General features: G+C 42.2%; 1 protein-coding gene across 2 annotated transcripts in view; it reads right to left on the bottom strand.

Moving 5' to 3' along the window:
• The window catches only part of POU6F2 (POU class 6 homeobox 2), a 507,199-nt gene that overhangs the window by 125,955 nt on the left and 355,192 nt on the right, over positions 1-26,052 (bottom strand). The window lies entirely within an intron of this gene.

Genomic DNA, 26,052 nt, shown 5'->3' with positions numbered 1-26,052 from the left:
TATGAAGTACTTACTATGTGCCAGGCACTGTGCTAAGTGTTTTGCAAATACTATCTTACAACCACCATGTGAGGTAGGTGCTATTTTTATTCCATTTCAAAGTTGAAGAAACCCAGGCCTATAGAGGTGAAGTGACTTACCTAGGGTCTCACCACTAGTAAGGTCTTTCTGACACCAGGCTGCCTAGGAGCTCAGTATCCCACCTGGGGAGAGGATGGCCCACTGCCTCCAGAAAACCCTGAACTCTGAGCTCTCCCTTAAGCAAGTCTGGGGCAGTGAATTGAGTGGTAGCATAGATTCAGATCCTGACTCTGATGGTGCCTTGCTGTGGCATTTGGGGTCAATGACTTCCCTTCCCTGGGTTCCATTTCCTCATCTGCCATTTGAGGCATTGGACTCTCTGGGTTCTGAGGTGTCCTCCGATCCTACTAGATCTATGATCCTACCATTGGTTCAAATGTCAAAGGTGGGTGACCATGGGCGTGACCCTTCACCTGTCCTGGCCTCAGTTTCCTCACCTATAAAATAAGGATAATAATACTTCCAGGGCTACTTAACAGGGTAGTTGTCAATCTCCAATAAGAGACTGCATGGAAAGTGCTTTGTAAACTCTCTGGGGCCGTTGAAATGTCACTGATGATTATTCCGTGGGCAAAGCCGAGGAACTGAGTTCACTTTGATTCTTGGCCTGCCAAAAAGTCCATAGCACTTAGGATCACAGGTCTAGAGAGCTCTTTAGTTCAGAGGCTAATGGAATAATGGAATAATAATCCAACCTTTTTCTTTTATAGGTGAGGAGACTGAGACCCAGGGAAACTAAATGAGTTGCCCAAGCTCACATGGCTTGTAAGCATTAAAGGCAGGATTTGAAACCAGTCCCTCTGCATCCCAAGCCAGAGCATCTTCTCCTGGATGACACCACTTCCTTCCTTTGCCAGGAAATAGAAAGTCCACTTCAGTCACTTTCGGAAGAGTTCAGTTCCAAGTGGTAGTATATGGGGAAGGAGGTTATTTAGATAAGAATCTAGGATATACACCCCAGGGAGGGATTTCTGTTCTCTTGGCCCTCTCTTCCACTGGCAGAGTTACTTTAGGGATAATACAACAAAATGCTATCACACCTTCGCCTGCCTAACCAGAGGCAGTTAGCAGGATTCTAACTTGGGATTCTAACAATGGCCAGAGGGCAGACAGTTCCACTAGGGTGAGGTAGGGTTGAAAAGGTGAGCTGGACAGCAGGTGTGGTCCTGCCGGCAAAGTGGGGTGACCTAGTCTTCCCCACCCCAACCTTCATAGGGGTGAGGGCCAGACTAATCCAGCTCTCTTGGTGTGAGGGTAGCTTGGATAGCATGGTGACCTAGGCCAGCAAGGACCGTGAAGTAAGGCCCCTCTTAATTCTAGTAACTTCTCTCTATTCTTTATTTCCTATTTATCCTGCAAATAGCTTGCATTGTATGTGTTTGTTTGCTTGTTGTCTATCCCACTAGGCTGTAAGCTCCTTGAGGGCAGGGACTGTATTTTGCCTTTTTTTGTATCTTCAGAGGTTAGCACAATGCCTGTGCCATAGTAGGTCCTTGATAAATAAATATTTATTGATTGATTAATCATTTAAGATGTGTGGGTAGTGGGCACTGTGAGACGAACTCTCTAGAAATGGATCATGCCTCATGCCATGTGGACACCCTGGAAGAAAGTCCCATTTGTCCCATATTGCTTATGGCTCTGCACCCAGCTAGCCCAGAAGTGGTTCATTGAGACCCCATTGGTATCTACCTCTCTTCATTAAACTTATAACTTCCAATCTCAGCATGGTCTGTAGAAGACAATGCCACCTGTCATTCCAGCCTCTTCCTCCCAAAAGAACCATCTTGGGTGTCATAAAGAATATGACTGCAAAGTACATGGGAAAACATGTGAGAGACAGTGCAATTGCAAATAACCACTCAATTCTGGTCTTCTATATACTCTTCCCCTACCCTGGCCCCCAAGGAAGGAGGCTGAGGTATCTTGTAGTTTCTGGCCAATCACCCACTTTCAATCTTGTCTCCAGCCAATTTCAGTGGAAGGCATGATGGTTTAGGACCTGGGTTCAAATCCCAGCTCCATTATTTACTGCCAATGTGACCCTGGGGGCAGCCACTTCCCCTGTATAGGCTTCAGTTCCCTCATCTACAAAATGAGGGAGCTGGCCCAATTGGCTCTGAGGTTTGTGCTAGCTCCGTATTTATGGTCCAGGTTCCTGATTTTGAGCCAATGGATCTGGGTGAGAAAAACTAAAGTCAGAAGACCATACACTCCTGGATCTAGAATCTGAAAGGCAACTGAATCCTGTTCCCTCATTTTATAGATTTTACCAACAGAGCTGTATTTAGACTTGTTGGGCTTCACTCCTTGAAATTAAGGTTCACCTTTTTAAGGGTCCTGTAAGTGACCAACAGGAGTGGAAAGCAGTAAGAGGAATGGTTTGTAATTCTTGATCATTCTCTCCATTTACCTGGATCAAGTAGCTCAGGAGGCAGGGTTGAAGCCTCCAGAGCTGCCTTGTAAGCACAGCCCCCAGCTCCCCTTTTTGCTTAGCTCTGAGATGCTGGTCCCAATCCGCCACAGCTCTGCTGAGCCCTGGGAGAGAACTAGCCAAATAGGATGGCTTAGCTCAGTGATGGGAATTGACCATAACTCAACAGTGTGCTTCCTTCCACTTCTCTGGAAGGCAGGAGCATGTATTAGCAGCCTCAAGGGCAGAGAAGGAATTGGAAGAATGAAATAATCTTTCAAGAGTTTCTTGTTCTACGAAAAGTAAGGATGGGCATGAGAGGCCTTTCCAGCACTTGGCAAATTCAATTTTCTCAGCTGCCTCCTTGAAATGCTGCCCAATTTCCATTGGAGGGAAGCCACATGAAGTGGGTGGCCTGACTGAGGACCCTCAAGATGAGAATGTGGAACCTTTTTCTCCACAGAAATCTCAACCTAAGGGTCATTGTAAGGAACTTCCGGGAAAACAGAAAAACTCCAGGAGAGGCAACCTTGAGTAGGGATACAGCTGTGGATTCTTCCTCTACTGTGGATGGGAAGAGCCATTTCATTCACTCACAATGCCTGTTTTGTATAGGATTGTTATATGGAATGGTGCATGATTAAAAGTTTCAAAGTCACCTCGAATGCCTCTTCCTCTCTAGCAGTGTGGCATGGCCAAAGGGTGGGAATTGGGGGCAGGAGGACCCCTTTAAAAACTTTAAACACTTAAAAACATTTACTAGCTGTGTGATCATGGGCAAATCCTAGAACCACAGATTTGGTGCTGGAAGCTCCAGGAGGGAGGAGAAACAGAGAGAGTGTTGTTCCAGAGACCTAGGGAGAAGACTGCAGCCAGGAGAAGAGAAGATGGTGATCACCAGCGTCTAAGGCTAAGGGCAGCTCTTCTGGGCAGATGAGCAGTGCAATGAATAGAATGCTGGACCTGGAGTCAAGAAGACCAGAGTCCAAAGCCTGCCTCAGACATGTACTAGGTGTGTGGTTCTGGCCAATCCCTTCACCTCTCTGGGCCTCAGTTTCTTCATCTGTAAAATGGAATAAGAGCTCCTATCTTACAGGGTAGGTGTGAGAATCAAGTAAGAAAAATTGTGAAGTGCTTTGCAAACCTCAGAATGCTACATGCTAGTACAATTGCCTCATTTTATAGTTGTAGAGACTGAGGCTCAGAGAGGTGAAGGGATTTGCCAAGGTCACAAAGCTGCCAATTACTGTGCTAGGATTGGGCCCGAGTTCTCATTCCTCCAAGTTCAGCCCTCTTCCCATGGCCTTCCCCACCAGTCTCTTGGAGATGCAGTTAGTTTATTCAATACTTGCTACTACCCATCTCCCTGAATCCTTGGTCACCCTCACAGCTCAGCCTGAAGCCATCTACTACATGATCCTCTGTTTGGTCCATGAGCCCCAGCACCTAACACAGCATACAGTAAGCACTTAATGAATGCTTAGTGACGGATAAGAATCTGTACCCCCTGAGTTGTTGGGAGGCTCAAATGAGACAATAAACAGAAAAGCGTTTAAGAAAGCTTGAACCCCTAGGGAGAAGTCAGATGCTGTCACCACTACCGATGTCTCTCTTGATTATCATCCTGTACTGGGCAGAGACAAGGGATCTGGACAAACCATAGTTTATTGAGTTTTTTTTTCCAGAAACAAACAAAAATTGCTGCGTTTCTATAGCTCTTTAAGGTTTGCAAAGCATTATATATATGTATATACATATATACTCTACTGGGAACTCACTATAACCTATAAGGTAAGTATCATAATGATCACCTCCATCTTACTGATGAAGAAATTGAGGCTTGGGTTTAGGGACTTGTCCATGGTAATACAGCCAGTATATGTAAGAAGCAGGATTCGAACCTAGGTCTTTCCAGCTCTAAGGCCAGTGCTCTCCCTGTGTCAACATGCTACCTCCAAGAAAGAAAGGCGGCCCAAATAAAACGTGCTTCCTATAGTTGGATTTTGGTTCATTTCTGTTAATATAAAAATCCTACATGAAAATGGAGACTGAATGAAGTGATCACCAAGATGGCTGGTGACATGGATTTCATTTCCTATCCAAAGCAATTCCTCTCACTGCCTTTCAGACTTGAATCTTTCTGCTGAAAGTCTGCATAATGTAATGCGGCTCCACCATCATGCCTTGCTTGTAACACTGGTGGTACCTTTTAAGGTCATCAGATTTGGGATCACACACAAAGACTTCCAAAATAGCTTGGAAAGATTTGCATTTTGCAAGGGCAGAAACATATTTAGACACGGAGGTGACACAATTCTAGGGAGAGAAGTGGGCTATCTTTATGAACGATGCAGTGTGTATTGTCTACTGACTCATGGGAACAACTGGCAGTGAATTCTCCACATGCCTGCACAGAAATTCTAACCATTCCTCCAGCCTCCTCTGGGGTCATGTTTAACATGATCCTTTTGGTATAAGACATTACTCTGGACGCTCCAACACCTCAGAGCTTGGGAAAAGGGAAGGGGCTAAAGCATCACAGATGGGAAAAGTGGCTCAAAATTGACCTTAATTGCTCAAAGTGTATGTACATATGAGTGTATGTATGTATGCATGTACATATGTATGTATGTATCTGCCTACTTACTCATACTCTTAAGTCTGCACGTAAATGTATACTATATACACAAATATTATGCACATATACATACACCTGGATATGTACAATGCATACACATTATAGACACATATACATATGTAAAAACAAATGTAATATGCCTAGGGATTGAACACAGGCATGACATACATAATACATGCACATGAACAAATAGTACATACAAACATTTATACATGCATACATATATCCATTTCTATATGGAGAGACAAGTAGGGGGAAGAGAGAGGCAGCATGGAGTAGGGGACAGAGAGTTAGTCTCGTAGTCAGGATGCCCTGGTTCAAGCCCCCAGACTGTCTCTGTGACCCTGTCAAGGCTCTGGGCAAGTCTCTAAGCAGTTTCTTCATCTGAGAGTTCACTTTGCTAGTGAAATCACAGTTAGTCCCTATCCATATATGTGCATATGTATGTATATATAATACATGTGTGTATGAACACTATACATATGTACATTCATACATGCATACACAGGCAGCTAGATGGTACTGCCAAGTTGTTCTCATGAGTCAGTAGACAACACACACTAGTATATATACACATGCATACATACATGCATGCATACATACAGGGGCAGCTAAGTGCCACCTAGATTGCCAACTCTGGAGCGAGGAGGACTTGAGTTCAATCAGGTCTCAGACACTTACTAGCTGTATGACCCTGGGCAAATCACTTCACCCTATTTGCCTCAGTTTCCTCATCTGTAAAATGAGCTGGAGGTCAAACTGCTCTAGTATCTCTGCCAAGAAAACCCCAAATGGGGTTACGGAGAGTCAGACATGACTACAATGACTCAATAACAACCACAACAACACACACACATATACAATAAATATCTATTATATGTATGTATTAATATTGGGGTATTTGATTTAATGAAAATCCATTTATAGATACCACTTATACCAATATTGATTAGTTCCTGTTCTGCCACTTCAAGTCTGGGGATTTGCCTGGGGCTCTGAGAGGTGAAGGAACTTTTCTGGGGTCTTATTTAGCCAGAAAGTGTTAGAACTTGAAACTACATCATCCTGACTCTGAAGCTACCTCCCTCTTTAACATGTTGTGCTGTCTGTCTGTCTCTCTGTCGTCTCTATATAATTTATGTGTTGGAATATATACTCAATTGCTTTAATGTATATTATGTATGTAAAATATCAATTTTATCAAGACTTTGTTCATTCCAGTTCAAAGTACAAATTCAAATTGAGAAAAACTCTCCAGTCATAAATTCCAAATCAGTGAATCAATCAATCAGGTTTTCCATTTCCATCTTGAACCTGCTCTTGTAGATAGGTGGTCTGTCGCTTTCGCCTTTGTAACGTCTTTCTCTCCTCTGATGCTGCCCCCAGCCTGGTGCACACCCTCATCACCTCACACTGGACCACTGCAATAGCTGCTGTGGGGTGTCTGCTGCCTCAAGTCTCTCCTCATTCCAGTCTATTCTCCATTCAGATGCCAAATTGATTTTCTTAAAGCACAGGTCCGATCATGGCACACTCTACTCAGTAAACTCTAGTGCCTCTTTATAGCCTTCAGAAGCAAATGTAAAATGCTTTATTTGGCATTCAAAGCCCTTCATCACATCCCTCCCTCTTTTCTACCTCTCCAGTCTTCCTACACTTTACTCCCTGACATGTACTCTTTGATCCAGTGACACTGAACGAGACACTCTATTCCTCGGCTCTGGGCATCTCTCTGACTGTTCCCCCATGCCTGGGACACTATCTCTCTTCCACCTATCTACTGATCTCCCTGGATTACTTTAAATCTCAACTAAAGTCCCACCTTCTGTAGGAAATCTTCCCTAAGCCTCTTAATTTCAGTGCCTCCCTTTTCTTAATTATTTCCTATTTATCCTGTACGTAGTTTGCTTTGCATATATTTGTTTGCTTGTTGTCTCCCCCATTAGAATGACACTTCTTGAGGGCAAAGCCAGCATTTTGTCTCTTTTTTGTATCCTTAGCACAGTGCCTGGCACATAGTGGGTACTTAATAAATGTTTATTGATTTGGCACATTCTCTAGATCTATTTCATTAATGGTTCCACAACTTACTAGATATTGTGGGGAAAGCCTACAGATCACACAACTTGGCAATATCTACCAAGTATTTACTATGTGCAGGACCTGTTCTGGCCATAGATGGTACCAAGAGGGAATACTGCCTCATCCTCACCACACAGAACTCAGAAAGGAATGCAGGTGAAGGTCAAAGACACAGCAGATGTGCTCTACAGAGGCTACATGGGAGAATGTCATCAAGACAACAGGAAGCTATGACCAATTTCCCTAAGATAACAGAAAAAAGAAGAGAGCTCTGTAGGAAGGAAGCATGTAATCATGAAGGAGGTGGCATCTAAATTATTCCTTGAAGGGTGCAAAAAATTTCTTCAGGAAGACAAGAACCATTTCTAGGTCAGGGGAGCAGTCCACAGGAATTCGATTCAATTCAATCCAACCTAACAAATATTGTTTAAATATCTCCCTGGGGGATGCATCATGCTAGGTACCAGGTGTACAAAGATGAACATAAATGAAGAAAAAAAGGGAACAGTCCCTGCTCTCAAGGAGCTCAGAAGAGGCTGGACAGCACGGGATGAGCCTGAGGAGGGGCTCCTGGCCTAGTGGAGGCATGCCAGAGACTCTGAGTCAAGGAGACTTTAACTGAATCCTGCCCGAGGCACTTAGCAGCTTTGGGACCCTGGCCATGTCTGTTTAGGCTCAGTTTTCTCATCTGTAAAATGGACATAATAATAGCACTTACTTCACAGGACTGTTGTGAGAATCAAATGAAAAAGCTTCTAAAGCACTTTGTAAATGGAAAATTCTGTATAAAGGCTATTCTGGTCATTGCCATCATCAGCAATATTTTTAATGCCACTAACCCAATTTGTTTTTTCTTTACTAGGTTTATTTGGGAAAGTGCTTGGGATTCCAACTCTGGAAAACTGAGGGTTGGCGTATATGTATATGTATATGTATATGTATATGTATATGTATATGTATATGTATATGTATCTATATAAATATGAATATATATGTATATAGTGCAGATATGTAAAAAGTTCACCAATATTGTTCCATCAATCTTGTCCTCATTCATGAGAGTTTAGGGCTGGGAATGACTTTTCACATTTTATGAAATGGTGAAAGGAAATAAAGCCAAACTATCCTGTTGCAGAGACAATAAAGGACCAAGGCAAGTCCAGCTTTGCAAGCTATTCCCCATTGAGCCTCCTGACAAAGGGCCAGGGTTCATTAGATTGGATGAGACTCCTGGCACAGAGGGAAGGAGCTCTCCAGGGTCCTGGGAGTATCTGCTCAATCACCGTGTATCCTTTTATATATGGGTGAGTGTAGGACATTGTCATTAAGTGTGGCCAGAATGTAAGCTCCATGAGGTGGTCATTTCACTTTTGTCTTTGTATTTCCAGGACCAAACATGGGACCTGACCCACAGGAGCTTAATAAAGCTTGTTGATTACTTTTGAAAGAAGCATTTTCTTTCCTTTCTTCTTAGAAAAGTACCCAGTATTCACTGAAAAGGAGGTTTAGAAAAAGAGAAAGCGCTGGCTTTAGAGCCAGAGAATCTTGTTTCAAATGCCAGCTCTCAGTGAATTTGGACAAGACTTCACCTTTTTGGGACTCTCCTTGCTCTTCTGTAAAGTGAGAGGATTGGACTAGTTGGCATTTATCATGGCCTTTACACCTTGAAACCTATGCACCTATGTGAAAGGGGAAGGTGTTAAAAATCCAGCCCCCTTCCAAAGATATCTGTGAGATCACAAATATCTTAGACTCATAGAACCATATAAGGCATTGTCCTGCCTTTCAAAGCATTGGCTTGTGTCCAACTACAAGGATCTCTAAGAAGAAGCCGGCACTGGTCATCTTGGGAATATCAAACCTGGCTCAAGCTTGTGGATATCAAACTGGCTCAGCCAGGTTTCTTTGAGGCTCCAGTGATGTGAGCTATCTCTGGTTTTCATGGTTGGTTTAATTCATCTCCTCCATTAGCATTCTGTCTGGTTCAGTTTAATGAAAGCCAAGTGACAAGGCCATGGGTGCTGCTCTCCTTAGATCAGATATCACTAGGACTCCTGGGATGAGGTTCTCCTGAGAACTTGCCTACTCTGATTTATTTATCCCATGACACCTACCAGCTACCCTTATCTATTGTAAGTTTTCAAACTCCCTGAATGTTCAACTTAATTTTTGCTCCCAAGATTCATCCGGGAGTTGCCAAAAAGGCTTACAAGTCATACATCCTTCATCTTGGCATCCTAAGATGAGGAAACAACATATATTGGACCCATCTTATCAATAGGGAAGCACAGATTCATAGACTAGCACAGGCTCACTGGACCCAGGGATTCATTCCATGCCCTTGACGGAAAACCATCATATTCCCTCTTCCCAAACCTCTTCTATTCTTTCCTCATATTTTGAGATTTATGAATCCTGAGCAAAATGACTCTAGTCCATACCCTTGCAAGACTGGCTATCCCAAGGCAGATTCCCCAGTAAGAGATGAAAGTGATTTTAATAGCACAACAAAAATGTTAGCGATGAAAATGTGCCCACCCATGTTCCACAGTAAATGTTATGACTTTAATCATAAATTCAGAAAGGGATTCACTCTGCTGGTACTCTCCTTTTTTCTTCTTTCCAATCTCTCTGTCCTCACAGATTCCCACCAATGACATAATGAATTTATTGCACGGGAAACCTGGTCACTTTGTATTGATATATGCATGAATTTTTCTATTAATTTAATTAATTTTAAAGATTTTTACATAGAATAAAATAAAATAGGAAGACAGCATGATGCCATATTAAAGTAATTAATTGGGTAAATACTAAAATCCCAACTAGAGAAAATAGATGTTGTTAGAAAGGATTGTAGAAAGAACTCATAAGAAGCAAGAAACTTCAAGTGATGCTGTGCATTGGCACTAGAACTACAGTCCCCAAACTATGTGCCATGGTGCCAAGTGGCACCAAAACAAATTTGCAGAAATACTGTGGGACATTTTAAAATTTCAAACCATTTACTTAATGAACAGACCTGTTAAGTATTTATTTTGACCTAGGGACTGAGACATATCTCAGAGCATCTCAAACAAAGAAAGTTTGGGGACCTCTGTGCTACAGGGTAATGGGAACATCAGTGCATGTCCTTTAGCCTGATGGGGAGATTTTTGCCTACTGGAATGATATCCAAGAAATCACAGTTTCAGAGTTGGGAACACCCTTAGTGGCCACCTAGTCCAAAAACAAGACTCCTTCTCAACATCATATCCCAACTAGTGGTCATGTAGTGCCTGTTTGAAGATCTCCCCCATCCCTTTGCTTTAGCCATTCCAATTCTACTTTGGGATAGAGCATGTCTAATTGTTAGGAAGAGTTTTCCTTACCTTGAGACTAAATATATATCTTTCAATATTCTACTCACTGCTCCCAGTTCTAACCCCTAGAGAAGCACAAAGCAAGGCTAGTTCATCTCCTATGTTACAAGCCTTGAAATATATGAAGACACATCTGCCATGCTTTCCCCTTCTTGCCACACCCAAAGTCATGTCTTCTCCAGGCTAAATATCTCCCATCCTTTCAACTTACATCCATAGGGAACAAAGCCATACAGGTAGTGTTATCATCATCATAATCTACAATAACAAAATTTTGTGAAATGTCTAGTCAAAATTAAGGCTAAGTCTGTACTGATCAGTGAATCAATTAACAATTTACCTACCATATTCTAGGCACTGTTCTAAGCTCTAAGGATACAAAAAAGGCAAAAGTAGCCTCCGCTTTCAAGGAATTGACTGTCTAATTGAGGAGACAATATGCAAACAACTATGTACAAACCATCTATATTTAAGATAAACTGGAAATAATCAACAGAGGGAAGACACCAACATTAAGGAGTATCAGGAAAGACTTCTTGTAGGAGGTGGCATTTTGTCTAGGACTTGAAGGAAGCCAGAGAGCCAGGAAACAGAGATGAGGAGGAGTGGTGTTCCAGGCATGTGAGACAGCCAGTGAAAATGTCCTAGGTTGGGATATGGAATCTCTTGTTCAAGGAACAGTAAGGAAGTCAGTGTTGCTAGATTGCATAGTTCTCTCTCTCTCTCTCTCTCTCTCTCTCTCTCTCTCTCTCTCTCTCTCTCTCGGTTTAAAAGGGGGGGATGATGGAGGGGAGGGCAGATGTGGGGTGGAGGTAATCAAAAACAAACACTTTGGAAAGGGGACAGGGTCAAGGGAGAAAATTGAATAAAGGGGGATGGGTTGGGAAGGAGCAAAATATAGTTAGTCTTTCACAACATGAGTATTGTGGAAGGGTTATACATAATGATACACATGTGGCCTATGTTGAATTGCTTGACTTCTTAGGGAGGGTGGGTATGAAGGGAAGAGGGGAGAGAATTTGGAACTCAAAGTTTTAAAAACAGATGTTCAAAAACAAAAAAAAGTTTTTGCATGCAACTAGAAAATAAGATACACAGGAAATGGGGTGTAGAAATTTATCTTGCCCTACAAGAAAGGAAGGGAAAAGGGAATGGGAGGGGAGTGGGGTGACAGAAGGGAAGGCTGAATGGGGAACAGGGCAACCAGAATATATGTCATCTTGGAGTGGGGGGGAGGGTAGAAATGGGGAGAAAATTTGTAATTCAAACTCTTGTGAAAATCAATGCTGAAAACTAGATATGTTAAATAAATAAATTTAAAAAAATAAAAAAAAATAAAACTGGAAAAGTAGAAGAAAGTCTGGTAATGGAGGAATTTAAAAGCAAGACCAATGATTTTACATTTGATCTTGGAGATAATAGGGAGACATTTGACTTTATTGATTGGGTTGGTGGTGATATGGTCAGACCACGTCTTTAGGAAGATCAGTTGGACAGCTGAGTGGAGGATGGATTACAGTGGGGAGAGAATTGTCAGGGAGACCAGCAAGCTATTCCGATAACCCAGGTATGAGATGATAAGGGCCTGTACTGGGAAGAGAAAAGGGAAGATTTTATGAAGGTAGTAGCAACAGAACTTGACAATATGAGTCATCGGAGAGACAGAATAAGAGTTAAGAGTGACACCTAGACTGTGAGCCTGGGTGACTGGAATGGAAACTAGGAAGAGGGGAAAGGTTTTTTAAAGGGGAGGACATACTTAGATTTTGGACATGTTGAATTTAAGATATCTATGGAATCTAGTTTGGGATGTCCAATAGGCAGTTGGATATAAAAGCCTAAAGTTCAGAAGAAAGGTTAAGGATGACAAATTCATTTCAGAATCATCTGCAGAGAGATAATAGTTGAATCCATAGGAGAAAGTGAAATGATCTAGAGAAGAAGAGAAGACTCAAGGCAGAGCTAAGTCAAACAAAAGATTTATGAATAATTTTTTCATCTTCATATGGCAGTGTGGCATAGTGGTGGCTTTAATGCCAGGAATTCCTAGTTTCAGGTTCTGCCTCTTAAACATACTATGTGTCCCTGGATAGTTCACTTAACCTCCCAGTGCTCTATGCATCTGTCTAAGGCCGTAAATTGTGGAGGACATACTGACTTGCTTTGGTGACAGCTTGCTTTTGCAGACAGCTCTGCATTCAGGAGTTTCCTGTTCCAGCAGAATCACTGTCTAGTCCATATTCATTTCTTTACATGATAAATGCTTTTGTGGTTATAAAACACTGCTTATATGTTAACTATTACTGAAATTATCTTGTCATAAGATTTATCTTTTGAACTGTTAGGGTGACCTACCTCCCTCAGAGAGGTCATCAAGGATGAAGGGCCTCAAAAACTTAAGAAAGAGGCGATTGCACACAATCTACCCACCCGAAATCTAATCACCTCTTGGCTCAGGTGAACTCATGGAGCAAGAGATAAAGAGAGACAGAAGCCAAGGAAATGAAGAAAAAAATAAAGACCCTTATAAAGGTGGGGTTAGAGCCACCCTATCCCATATTTTAGTCTGATTCCTTAATTTAATGATAATTATTTCAAATTAATCAGTCAAAAGACTTTAAAATAAATTAAAAATTAAATGTAACCAAAGACTTTAGACTCATTGTGAAAAGTCTTTGAAAGCCATTTAATGAAACAAAAACCCACTAGACAAGATCTATTCCAATTGGCTGTAGGATCATTTTGTGCTCTCTGGAACCATTATAGAAGCACTGAGTTAGCTGGAGTGAGAGATTATTCCAGAAACTGGAGCAAATGTGTCTTTTCAACATACCACTGAGGAGGAGCTTACTGGGGGAAAGTAGCCAATTTGGCTTTGGCCACGCTCCTTCCTCCCCTACTCCACTGCCTGTAAGAAGACCTTCCAACTTGGATGGGGTCCAGAGGATGTTTCACTTTCTACCTTCCCCAGTGATGGCCTACATGACACCCCCAGATCAGTTGGTGGCCACATCTACCACAGGAACAAAGGAGAAAGACAGACACAAATTCACCACGCTTGGATGGGCACTTCTTGAGTGCCCCCCAATTGGGAGTAAAGGACTTCCAGCAATGGGGAGCTTTTAGTTATCCCTTTGAAATTTGTGCTTTCTAAGTCTGAGCCCAGTTTCCATTGGACTCTGCATGTACTTGTGGGAGAGTATGTCACAAATATTAGGGGGATGGTTTATACCAACTGTTCTACTGTACCACCTTGGTAAATACCCCTTTAAAAAACTACTTAAGGCTGGATGACTAAGTTGATTCTCAATAGATGGTCTGGAGGGCTTGAGCGAATGGAATTAAAGAAATACCTTTGACCTTTAAGAGAAACTTTTAGAATTCTGAGGGGGGAGATTTGGCCAAGTTATGGGGACCCAACCCATCACTGAGGACGAAAGTAGAATTTGGTATAAGGATTCGCAGAGCTTGCATGTACTACACACTAATGAATTATCAAGGTGAAAACTCATTCAGGAAAGTCTCTGGAATTTCTTGCAGGTCAGATAGTCACTCAGCCATCTGAAGCTCCTCCAAATGCCTAGGACAGTTTGAAATCAAAGGACATTAAGTAATGGCACATTTAGGGAAAATTACTTACTTGAGGCAATCTAAATTTACCAATTAATGCAATACAAAATGCTTGCCTGCCAACAGATGGTCAGTGCATAAATGCAATTTAAAATCATCTTTTATAGCCCCCAAATGTAAGTTTAAAATAGCAGTGACATCTTTTTCATTTAAAAAAATCTTTCCTTTTGAACTCACCATCTTAATTTTGCTTTTGTTGACCATGCCAGATGCTTTTGTAGTATGCTGGTAGGGCTTGCATATGCGCTTTTTCTGGGAAATGAATGACTGAGGGGGAAAGGTAAGGGTGAACAGAAGTTTCTCATTTACCTGTCTGCTGCCTGTGAATGACCATTAGCCCTTATTCTTGACAAATTTAGAAAAACCAAAACATAATAAGGCACTCAAGTATAACCACATAAGCTCTCCTACACTTGCTTAGTGTTTTCTTAAATTTTTGTAAATGGAGTGAAATTCAGTCAACCCAATTTTCCCATCCAGAAAGATTATATTTTGGTTGTGTGTGTGTCTAGTACTGAGATCTGAATGGTTTCCCAGAATTCTTTGTAAATCTTTGCAGAGGAGCTCACCATGGTGCTAGGGATCCTGGGTTGTTCTAGATACCAGACATTCTGGGTTGAAGTCTAAACCATCACCTTTCTGCTGCCTTAGTGCAGGGTGATGCCAGTCTTTTGTCAAGGGATCACACAGCCCAGAAAGTACAATCTCCCCCTCCACCTACAGAACCTTCTTTGAAGTCTTCCAGGGTCTTGTGCACTTAGGGCCAAGAAACACAAGAAGAGAATTCAGCTTCATATGTGCATAACACAAGATGATACACACAGGTGGGCATCTTATCTATCAAGAAGGACTTCAAAGGCAAAGTCTCATTCCTTAACAGTGTCTTAAGACTAGAGATAATGGTAAGGTAAAACCACTGAGCTTTTCAGTGGATACTTGTTAGACTACATGTTTTTCCCTAACTTATTTTTACAGGGGAATGGGATAAAAGGTTTGGTTGTACAAAAAAATGGGAGAGAGAAGGGGAAAAGTGATTTGAGAACTTTTTTTATCCTTGTTGTAATTAAAGCATGGACTTTGAAGGGCCACAATGTCTTCTTTTGTCTTTGATATCTTTTGGGTTCTTAATCTCTAGGAAAATTAAAAATGAAAAGTGTGAATAGCATTGCCATAATATTTTAAGACTGGGTCAGATTGTCTAAAATGACAGAAGGGGAAGGCAAAAATGTTAGAGGATGTGGAAAATTTGGGACACTAATTGTTGGTGGAATTGTGAACTGAGCTAACCATTTTGGAGAGCAATCTGGAATTATTCCCAAAGAGTTATTAAACTTCTTATACTCTTTGACCCAGGAATACCACTACTTGGTCTATTTCTGAAGATAATTATGCAAAAAGGAGAAGAACCTATATGCTCTGTTCTTTGGGTGGCAAAGAACTGGAAACTGCAGGGATGCCCATCAATTGAGGAATAGCTGAACGAGTTGATGGAATACTACTGTGCTATGAGAAATGAACAGCTCAAAGATTTTAGAGAAACATGAAAAGACTTGCATGAAATAATGAAGAGTGAAATGAGCAGAACTAAGGGAACATTGTATACAGTAACAGCAATATTATTTCAAGAATGACTTTGAATGAATAGTTCAAATTTTGGCTATTATAAATACCCAAATGAAAGGACATACAAATACATGGACATAGAAAGAAAGACACTATCTGCTTCCAGAGAAAGAACTGATAAAAGAAGTATGTATTGAATAATTTTACATACGTATTTATTTGTATCTAATGGTAGCCATCTCTAGGTTGGCAGGGGGAGGAAAAAAGGAATTTACATGATAATTTTGTTGTATATTTGAAAGTAATAGCAAGTTATGCATAGTAGAGTTGCAGTGTCATGCACAATGATCTTTTCTATTGTACTGTGTTATGGAAATGCTTGTTTTAGTCCATAAATTAAAAACCAAACTTAATAATGATTTTAAAAAAGACTGGGGGGGGGGCGGAGCCAAGATGGCGGCTGGTAAGCACGGACTAGAGTGAGCTCCGTACCCGAGTCCCTCCAAAAACCTATAAAAATGGCTCTGAACCAATTCTAGAACGGCAGAACCCACAGAACAGCAGAGGGAAGCAGGGCTCCAGCCCAGGACAGCCCGGATGGTCTCTGGGTGAGCTCTATTCCACATGGAGCTGGGAGCGGGGAGCTGGGAGCTGGGAACGGAGTGGAGCAGAGCCCAGCCTGAGCGGCGTGGACGATCCAGACCAGAAGCCGGGCGGAGGGGGCCCTAGCGCCCTGAATACGTGAGCTGCGGCAGTTACCAGACCCCTCGACCCACAAACACCAAAGACTGCGGAGAAGGTTAGTGGGAAAAGCTGCGGGAGTGGAAGGAGTTCGCGGTTCGGCTTCCAGCCCCGGGGGCAGCGGAGGTGGGGCAGCTACAGCTGTTGTTACTTCCGGCTCCAGGCCCACCTGGTGGGAGGAATTAAGTGGCGGATCAGAGCAGGAGTGCAACAGCCTGCTGAAGATCTGAGCCCAGTCTGGACTGGGGGTCCTTGGGGAAGGAGGAGTGCGGCTCTGACAGAGCTGGCACCTCCCCCCCAAACGTAGAACATAGAACTCTGTAATCCACAAGCAGTCATACCCCACTGAAAAACTCAAGGGTCAAGTTAGTTGGTTGGGAATATGGCCAGGCAGCGAAAACGCGCCCAGATTCAGTCTCAGACTTTGGATTCTTTCTTTGGTGACAAAGAAGACCAAAACATACAGCCTAAAGAAGACAACAAAGTCATAGAGCCTACAACCAAAGCCTCCAAGAAAAACATGAACTGGCCCCAGGCCATAGAAGAACTCAAAAAGGAGTTGGAAAAGCAAGTTAGAGAAGTAGAGGAAAAATTGGGAAGAGAAATAAGAAGGATGCGAGAAAACCATGAAAAACAAGTCAATGACTTGCTAAAGGAGACCCAAAAAAATACTGAAAAATACACTGAAGAAAACAACACCTTAAAAAACAGACTAACTCAAATGTCAAAAGAGCTCCAAAAAGCCAATGAGGAGAAGAATGCCTTGAAAGGCAGAATTAGCCAAATGGAAAAGGAGGTCCAAAAGACCACTGAAGAAAATACTACTTTAAAAATTAGGTTGGAGCAAGTGGAAGCTAGTGACTTGATGAGAAATCAGGATATTATAAAACAGAACCAGAGGAATGAAAAAATGGAAGACAATGTGAAATATCTCCTTGGAAAAACCACTGACCTGGAAAATAGATCCAGGGGAGATAATTTAAAAATTATTGGACTACCTGAAAGCCATGATCAAAAAAAGAGCCTAGATACCATCTTTCAGGAAATTATCAAGGAGAACTGCCCTGATATTCTAGAGCCACAGGGCAAAATAGAAATTGAAAGAATCCATCGATCACCTCTGCAAATAGATCCCAAAAAGAAATCTCCTAGGAATATTGTTGCCAAATTCCAGAGCTCCCAGATCAAGGAGAAAATACTGCAAGCAGCCAGAAAGAAACAATTTGAGTATTGTGGAAACCCAATCAGAATAACCCAAGATCTGGCAGCTTCTACATTAAGAGATCGAAGGGCTTGGAATGCGATATTCCGGAGGTCAATGGAGCTAGGATTAAAACCTAGAATCACCTACCCAGCAAAACTGAGTGTCATGTTCCAAGGCAAAATATGGATTTTCAATAAAATAGAGGACTTTCAAGCTTTCTCAGTGAAAAGACCAGAACTGAATAGAAAATTTGACTTTCAAACACAAGAATCAAGAGAAGCATGAAAAGGTAATCAAGAAACGGAAATTGCAAGGGACTTACTAAAGTTGAACTGTTTTGTTTACATTCCTACATGGAAAGATGATGAGTATGATTCATGAGACCTCAGTATTAGGGTAGTTGAAGGGAATATGCATATATATATATATGCATATATATATATATATGTTTATGTATATATATAAGTGAATGTGTATGTATGTATGTATCTATGTGTATATGTATGTATGTGTATGTATGTGTATATATATATATATATATATATATGTAAAAGAGAGAGAGCAGACACAGGGTGAGTTGAGGATGAAGGGAAGATAGCTAAAAGAAATAAAATGAAATTAAGAGATGAGAGAGTAACATACTGAGAGAGGGAGATAGGGAGAGATAGAATGGGGTGGGTTATCTCGCATAAAGGTGGCAAGAGGAAGCAGTTCTATGGGAGGAGGGGAGAGGGCAGGTGAGGGGGGAATGAGTGAACCTTGCTCTCATCAGATTTGGCCTGAGGGGGAATACCATACATACTCAGTTGGGTATCTTACCCCACAGGAAAGAAGAGGGAGGAAGATAAAAAAAAATAAAAGGCAGGGGGATGATGGAGTGGAGGGCAGATGGGGGTGGAGGTAATCAAAACAAACACTTTGGAAAGGGGACAGGGTCAAGGAAGAAAATTCAATAATGCGGGATGGGTTGGGAAGGAGCAAAATGTAGTTAGCCTTTCACAACATGAGTATTGTGGAAGGGTTATACATAATGATACACATGTGGCCTAGGTTGAATTGCTCGACTTCTTAAGGAGGGTGGGTGGGAAGGGAAGAGGGAAGGGAATTTGGAACTCAAAGTTTTAAAATCAGATGTTCAAAAGAAAAAAACTTTTTGTATGCAACTAAAAAATAAGATACACAGGCAATGGGGCGTAGAAATTTATCTTGTCCTACAAGAAAGGAAGGGAAAAGGGGATGAGAGGGGAGGGGGGTGATAGAGGGGAGGGCTGACTGGGGAACAGGACAACCAGAATATACGCCATCTTGGAGTGGGGGGGGAGGGCAGAAATGGGGAGAAAATTTGTAATTCAAACTGTTGTGAAAATCAATGCTGAAAACCAAATATGTTAAATAAATAAATTGCATTTAAAAAAAAAAAAAAAGACTGGGCCTGCCATCTCAGAAATAGTGCTTGGTGTACTTGCCAGAGTGGGGGTGAGTGAAGGAGACAGGCCATTGATTAACTGATCTTACAAATGGCTTCTTTAAAACAGCCATACATGGAGACCCCAAACTACCCAAGGAGATTATGCAGGAACTCAGCCAATATCCAATTCTTGGTTTGAGCTGTGGCTGTTGGGCTGTTCCTTTTGGTATGAGATAGTCTTGTCCACAAGCTCACATGTGTTCATGCCCCCACATATCTCATAGAAACATCAAAGAAGCAGGATGGCACGGTGGATAGGGAGCTGCCCTCACTGTTGGGCACATATTTTCTCACATATACTGGCCGTGTGACTGTGGGCAAGTCACTTAACCTCTTAGTGCCTCAGGCAGCCCTTTAAGACTATGAGTTGCAGAGTAGGTGTTGATCTATGTCAGGAGAGAGAGTTCCTCACTGAGAGTTTCCTAAATGAAAATCCCAGGTCCAGACAAAAAATATAAATAATGAAATACACATACTATTCGGGAAGGGGTAGGATGTGGGGGAAAACAGATGGACTTGTTATATAGTGAGAGTGAGGGATGACCGATGGGTAGCCCATGGCCTCCACAGGCATACTACCAGTCTCAAGAACTTTAGAGCAAGAGAGTTCACATGTTGCCTAACCTGGATGAGGTTTCCACAGGAGGGGTAGGCATAGAGGGATTGCAATCTGCATTGCTGAAGATAGCAATAAAATCAAAGATCCACCACAAAGACACACACACTGACATCGACGCTGACACACACACACAAGCATATGTTTCTTCATAAATTTTTCTATACTTTGGGCCTCAAACACAGATAGGGGGTTTTCACTGAGTCCAATTCAGGCTAGGGGCTGAATCTGTAATTCCATTGGTTTAGGGAACTTCCAGATGAGGAATCTTTCTCTGCCAATAGAGGATAATACCTTCTTTGAAACACTGCACTTTGAGATGACTCTCATTGTTTTACTTGGGGATCTCCAGTGAGGGGACCCCACTCTTGGCAGAGGCATCTCATTCTGCTTTGAGATGGCTCTCACTGTTAGGAAGGCTTTCCTGACTCCTGGCCTAACTTGGCCTTTTTGCAATTTATAACCATTTCTCCTGATCTTGTCCTTTGAAGCCAAGGAGAAGAATCCTCCTCTGTCATCCATGTGACACCCTAACAGAGACAGCTTGTCTCCCTCTGTCTCATCTCTTCCCAATAGTTGTAGACATTAAGTATCTTATTCTGACAATGGAGGCCATCTTACCAAAAAAGTCTAGGGCCATATTTACCTTTGTTCTTTTCTTCTAGGAACATACCACGAAAATCACACATGTACCAGTCCAGTGGCTCACACTTTAAGATATTCATGAAATGTACTGAATAAATGAGTAAATATTCACTCCCAAGTACCCATTTCCAGAAATGTACCATTTGTTATTTTAACTCAACTTCTTTTTCCCCATGGTATATGTCAGAATCATTTGCTCTCATTTCTAAGTTCAATATCAGGAAAAGAGAAAAAAAAAAAAACAATTCTGTGGCTTTCAAGAGTAATTGAGAGGGAGTTGGGAAGGTCCTTAAAATACTGAAACCAGGAAGTATTTGATGACCAGCTAACTGAGCAGAGAGACAGCATGCTGTGGATGGAGTAGATTGGGACCAGGAAGACTGTGTTTCAAATCCTATTGCAAAAGAAAAAAATGAGTCCAGAGGGAGGGTTGAATCTCTGGTTTTGAATCTCTGCTTTGTCATATTCTGCCTTAAGACCTTGGGCAAGTCATATAACTTTTCTAAGCTTTAGGCAACTCTCAAAGATTTACCTGATTGATTTTAAGTATTGTGGTGCAATGAGACTTTCACAGCTAGGTGGTATAATAGATAGAGTGCTGGGCCTAAAGTCAGGAAGCTTAATCTTCTTGAGTTCAAATCTGGCCTCAGACACTTATTAGCTGTGTGACCCTGGGCAAGTCACTTAACACAGGTTTCTTCACTTCATCATCTGTACGATCAGCTAGAGAAGGAAATGACAAACCACTCCAGGATCTTTTCTAGGAAAACCCCAAAAGATGCCACCAAGAGCTGGACATGACTGAACAAAAAGAAATTTTCTCATCAAAAAGTAGAAAGACTTGAAACTGTCCCCAGATGGTGAATAAAATTCAGTGCTTTTGCCCAGCATCACACAAATAGTGTCTAAGGTTAGATTTGAACTCAGGAAGATAAGTCTTCCTGACTCCAAGCCTGGTACCACCTAGCTGTTCCACGATGAGACCCTAGTTGGGCCTGATTCTGGCTGATGTGATGATAAAGTACCCTTAGCTCCTGGCTGGGGGCATGGAGGGTTATAGCTGCCCTGTGGCAGAAAGTTGGTCTAGAAAGAAGCTGCCTGAGGCAAGAAGCCTGGGGCTAAGATAATAAAGCTGTTTCCTGGTATTTTTCCTCCTCAGCCTTTTCTGCCTGAGAGACCTTGTAAACAGCAAAGGACCTCCTAGAGCTGATTGAGTACACGCACCCCCACCCACACCCACACAGGCACCCACAGAGCAGAACCTGATGGAGAATATGAGGCCTGTGGGTGATTATATTGGACAGAAATGCTCTAGGAGTAACTCTGCATTTTTAATTTTCATGCTTTTAACATTTTAATATTCTGTTAAAGGAAATATTGAGGCAGCTAGTATCAACATAAACATTGAAGCAGCACAATGGATAGAGTTCTGTGCCTGGGGTTAGAAAGACCCAAGTTTAAATATGACCTCTGACACTTACTAGCTGTGTGACCCTGGGCAAGTCACTTAACCCCATTTGCTTCGGTTTCTTCATCTGTAACACGATCTGGAGAAGGAAATGGTGAACCATTCCAGTATCCTTGCCATGAAAACCCCCAAAGGGGGTCACCAAGAGTCAGATACGACTGAAAAATCACTGACTGCCGACATACATATTATCTCATATAAAGCTGACAACAATGATAGGTGCTATCATTTTCTCCACTTTATAGAGGAGAAAAGCGGAATGGAGAGAGATTAAGTGACTTGTCCAAGATCACAGCTAGTGAGAGCCTGAGACAAGCTTTGAAATAAGGTTTTACTGTTGTTGGGCTTCAGCTTCCTCATCTGTGACAGTAATGTGACAGTGACATTTCATGTGCCAGGCTCAATGACCTTTGGGCTGCCTTCTAACTCTAGGGCTATGATCTTTTGAAACTATGACTCCATGTCCAGAACTCTTTCCCTGATGCCACCTACAGTACAGTTTGGTAGACATGAATTAGCTGAATGACCCAACCCAAAGAAGAGTCATTACTGATTCAATACCAAATGGGACATCAAGCTTTAGTAGATAGCTCCAGAGGCCTGTGTTTAGTCTTGTGTTATTTAATATAGTCACACCTTTATCTATGACTTGGATAAAGACATAGCTTGTGGGCTGACCAGCTAAGGCTAAGCTGTCAAGGAAGCCAGGGTTACAAGAATATCAGAGTCAAAACCTTGCCAGATCTGGACAGGCTAGAACTCCGGGTCTGGTCTTCAGTAGGCACAACTAGATCTAGTGAGATGAAATTTTGGGAGGATAAATTTAATGTCTTCTGCTTAAGTTCAGGAAATTAACTTCATGAACACCAGCTCAGCGAGATGTTGGCTAGGTCACCATTCATCTCTCAAAGACCTGCGGGTTTCTAATGGATTACAAACATAGAATGCATCAAGAGTATGATTTGATGGCCCAAAGAGCTAATATTTATACTATACATAACTATATTCATCACGTACTGTACTACATTATGCAATGTTATATTACATTATATATATTATGTTAAGACAGGCCTAGGGCTGCATTAGTCCTACTGTCTTCTGCCCCAGTTAGAATATGTCTTATGTGTATGTTCAGTTCTGTGAGCTACATTTTAGGAAGGATATTGACAGGGATGAAGAGAAAGCTAGCCCAGATGGTGAAAGACTTGGAGATAGTGCCATATGAAGATCAGTTGAACGCAAGATGGCGTAGGAAGCTAGGCTAGTCCTCCAGAATTTGAAGGGTTGTTAGGAAGATGGCATTTTAATTGACTCCAGAGAATTGAGAGCAATGATAGACATCCTAGGAAGACAGACTTGGGTGAAATGGGAGGAAAGACTTCCTAACAATGAGAGCTGACCCAAAGAGAACCAGGTCTTGCCTTGGGCAGTAGCAGGTTCTTTCTCTCCAAAGATTATCAAGCAAAGGCTGGATGACCATTTGTCAGCTATCTTAGAGGCAGCCATGTGGGGCCATGAGGAAGTCTGGAGTCAGGAAGATCTGAGCTCATATCCATTCTTAGATACTTCTTAGTTGTGTGACCCTAGGCAAGTTGCTTAAACCTCTCACGACCTTGGTTTCCTCAACTGTTAAATGTAGATAATAATTTTCAGGGTTTTTGAGAGGATCCAGTGGGATGCTATTTGTAAAACGATCAGCACAAGGTCTGGCAGTAGCAGATGCTTAGTAAATGCTTATTCTCATCCCTTTCTCTTTCAGAGAGGATTCCTACATAGGTATAGGTCAGATGTGGTCTCTGAAGGCCCTTTCAGCTCTGATGTTCTGTGAATTTTGGTCTGAGATATAGGTACTTGTCCATATTAGCTGTTCTAACTCAATGAGTTCTCCATCTAATTACATGCTATAATTTGGGTAATATGCATCCATCAATTCTGCTTTTTCTGTGTAAATGGTTGGGGAATCTCCTCGGACTGACCATGAATGAGAAAGACATGTATCGACATAGTATCAGCCTTACACTGGACCACCTGTAGAACTTCTCCATCAATAATGAATCCCTTTTTTCCTTTGGAGCTTTATACGGGAACCCTCTACAACACTGAGAACGCTTTTATAATGCTAGACCATTGGGAAAAGCAAATCTTCCTTAGCTGCCATCTGGAATAGGTAAACTTCTTTCACATATCTCTGATTGTCAAGTGTGAAAAGTGATAAGATCACTAACATTACTGCACAGGAAACAGTGAAATTGTGAATCACGGCATCTTGACTGTTGTGTTTGTCCTTCATTCTCAAAGAGGACCATGACATCAGGAAGGTGATGCCATGACTTGCAAGTGAATTGGATTTAAGTGAGGGAGGGCTGTGTAAAGTCATCAGCCTCACTTTTTCCTCCAGAGCCATCTGGGTCCAGTGGCAAGACACGGATCAGGACATTTGGAGATGGCCTCTGATGCAGCAGGAGACCTTAGCCTTTTTAAGCTAAGGAGCCTATAGTGGAAAGGAAAATCACTTCACTTTCCCCACAAATTTGAAATTATATTTACAGCACCCTCAAACCACCCTCTGCTTGAAGTCTTCCAGTGACAGGGCACACGCTATTCCCTCCCTCAACCCCCAATAAATCATTCCTCTTGGACATCTCTAAGTATTAGGAAACTTTTTCTTAGGTAGTGTCCATATGTGCCTCCCTATGATCTCCACCCCCTGTTCCCACTTCTCTCCAGGACCAAGCAGCAGAAGGCTAAGCCTTTTGCTGAATGGTAGCTATTCAGATTTTTGAAGGCAGGTAGCATGTTTCCCCCAAGACTTCTCTTTTGTAGGTTAAATATCTCCAGGTCTCCAAATGGAACCTTTTTATGCTATGGTTTAAGGTTTACTCTATGTCCTGGCTACTCCCCATCGGCTTGTTGATATTCCTTCTAAAACTCAGAACCTAGAATTGAGCGTGGTGTAACTAGAATGGACTTTGTTTTCTTTGAACAAAGAACGCTTGAACGACCAGGGCCGATTGGTTCTTGACTTGGCCCCTCCCCCTAGCGTAGACCAGGTTAACACACCTCCCCTCAGCCAGCCCCATGACTCATCACACAGGAAGTCCTCTGGTTCCCCGCACGGTCGCTGTCCCCCCCCCCCCCCCCCGCCCCGGAAGAGCAAGCCCCAGTGTCCAGGGAAGCTCAATGAGGTAAGCTGAGTCATTCAAAGAAAACAAAGTCCATTCTGGTTACACATGGTAATGCACACATATGGTCTGCCTGGGGGAGCCTACAGCAAGACTGTCACCTCTCATGCTCTAGAGGCTAAGTAATTTACCTATGTTGGACACTCAAGTAATAAGCATCAGAAGCTGGATTTGAACACAAAAAGCCCAATATCAGGGGCAGCTAGATGACTAAGTGGGTAGAATTCTGGGCCTGGAGTCAGGAAGACCCGAATTCAAATCTGGCCTGAGACACTTACTAGCTGTGGGACCCTGGACAAGTCATTTAGCCCTATTTGCCTTAATCCACTGGAGAAGCAAATGGAAAACCATTCCAGTATCTTTTGCCCAGAAAACCCCATGGATAGCATGGTCCCTGGGGTTCACAATGAATTGGACATGACTGAAAAACAGCCTAATATCATCCAGAGACAGGAATGTCTGGAGTACTTCCCACTCTACAAGAATGGTCTCAAATCCACTGGGTTCATTTGGATGGAGTTCAGCTCTGGTGCTCAGGCTGGGTCTTGGTCCTCGTTTGAGCTTTCCAAAAGCACAGAGATGTGAAACACTGGATCCAAACAGTTCATTCATAAGGGCTTAGCCCCCATCAGTAGTATCGCCATCCATAATAAAGAGATATGAAGGTAATTTCCTGCTGTTACCACTCTGAATGCTTGTAGAACTTAACTTCTTCAGGAACACAAAGGAATAGAAAAAAGATACTGAGGTTAAAAAAACCTTTACTGTTTTGATTTTTTTTAGTTCAATTTCTACAAGGTCAAATTCTCTGTCCCTCAGTGGAAAGAGCACTGCCTCTGGAGTCGTGGGCCTGGGTTCAAATCCTACCTCTGATATTTACTACCTATGTAATGTGGGGTACTTTATTTCCCTCAGTGTTGTAATCTGTTAAATGCAGAGGGTGAACTAGGTCTGAAGTC

The sequence above is a fragment of the Trichosurus vulpecula genome, chromosome 9, assembly GCF_011100635.1.
Source record: "Trichosurus vulpecula isolate mTriVul1 chromosome 9, mTriVul1.pri, whole genome shotgun sequence".
Lineage (NCBI taxonomy): Eukaryota > Metazoa > Chordata > Mammalia > Diprotodontia > Phalangeridae > Trichosurus > Trichosurus vulpecula.
The sequence above is the reverse complement of the archived record's forward strand: the minus strand, read 5'-3'. Positions and strand labels throughout refer to the sequence as shown.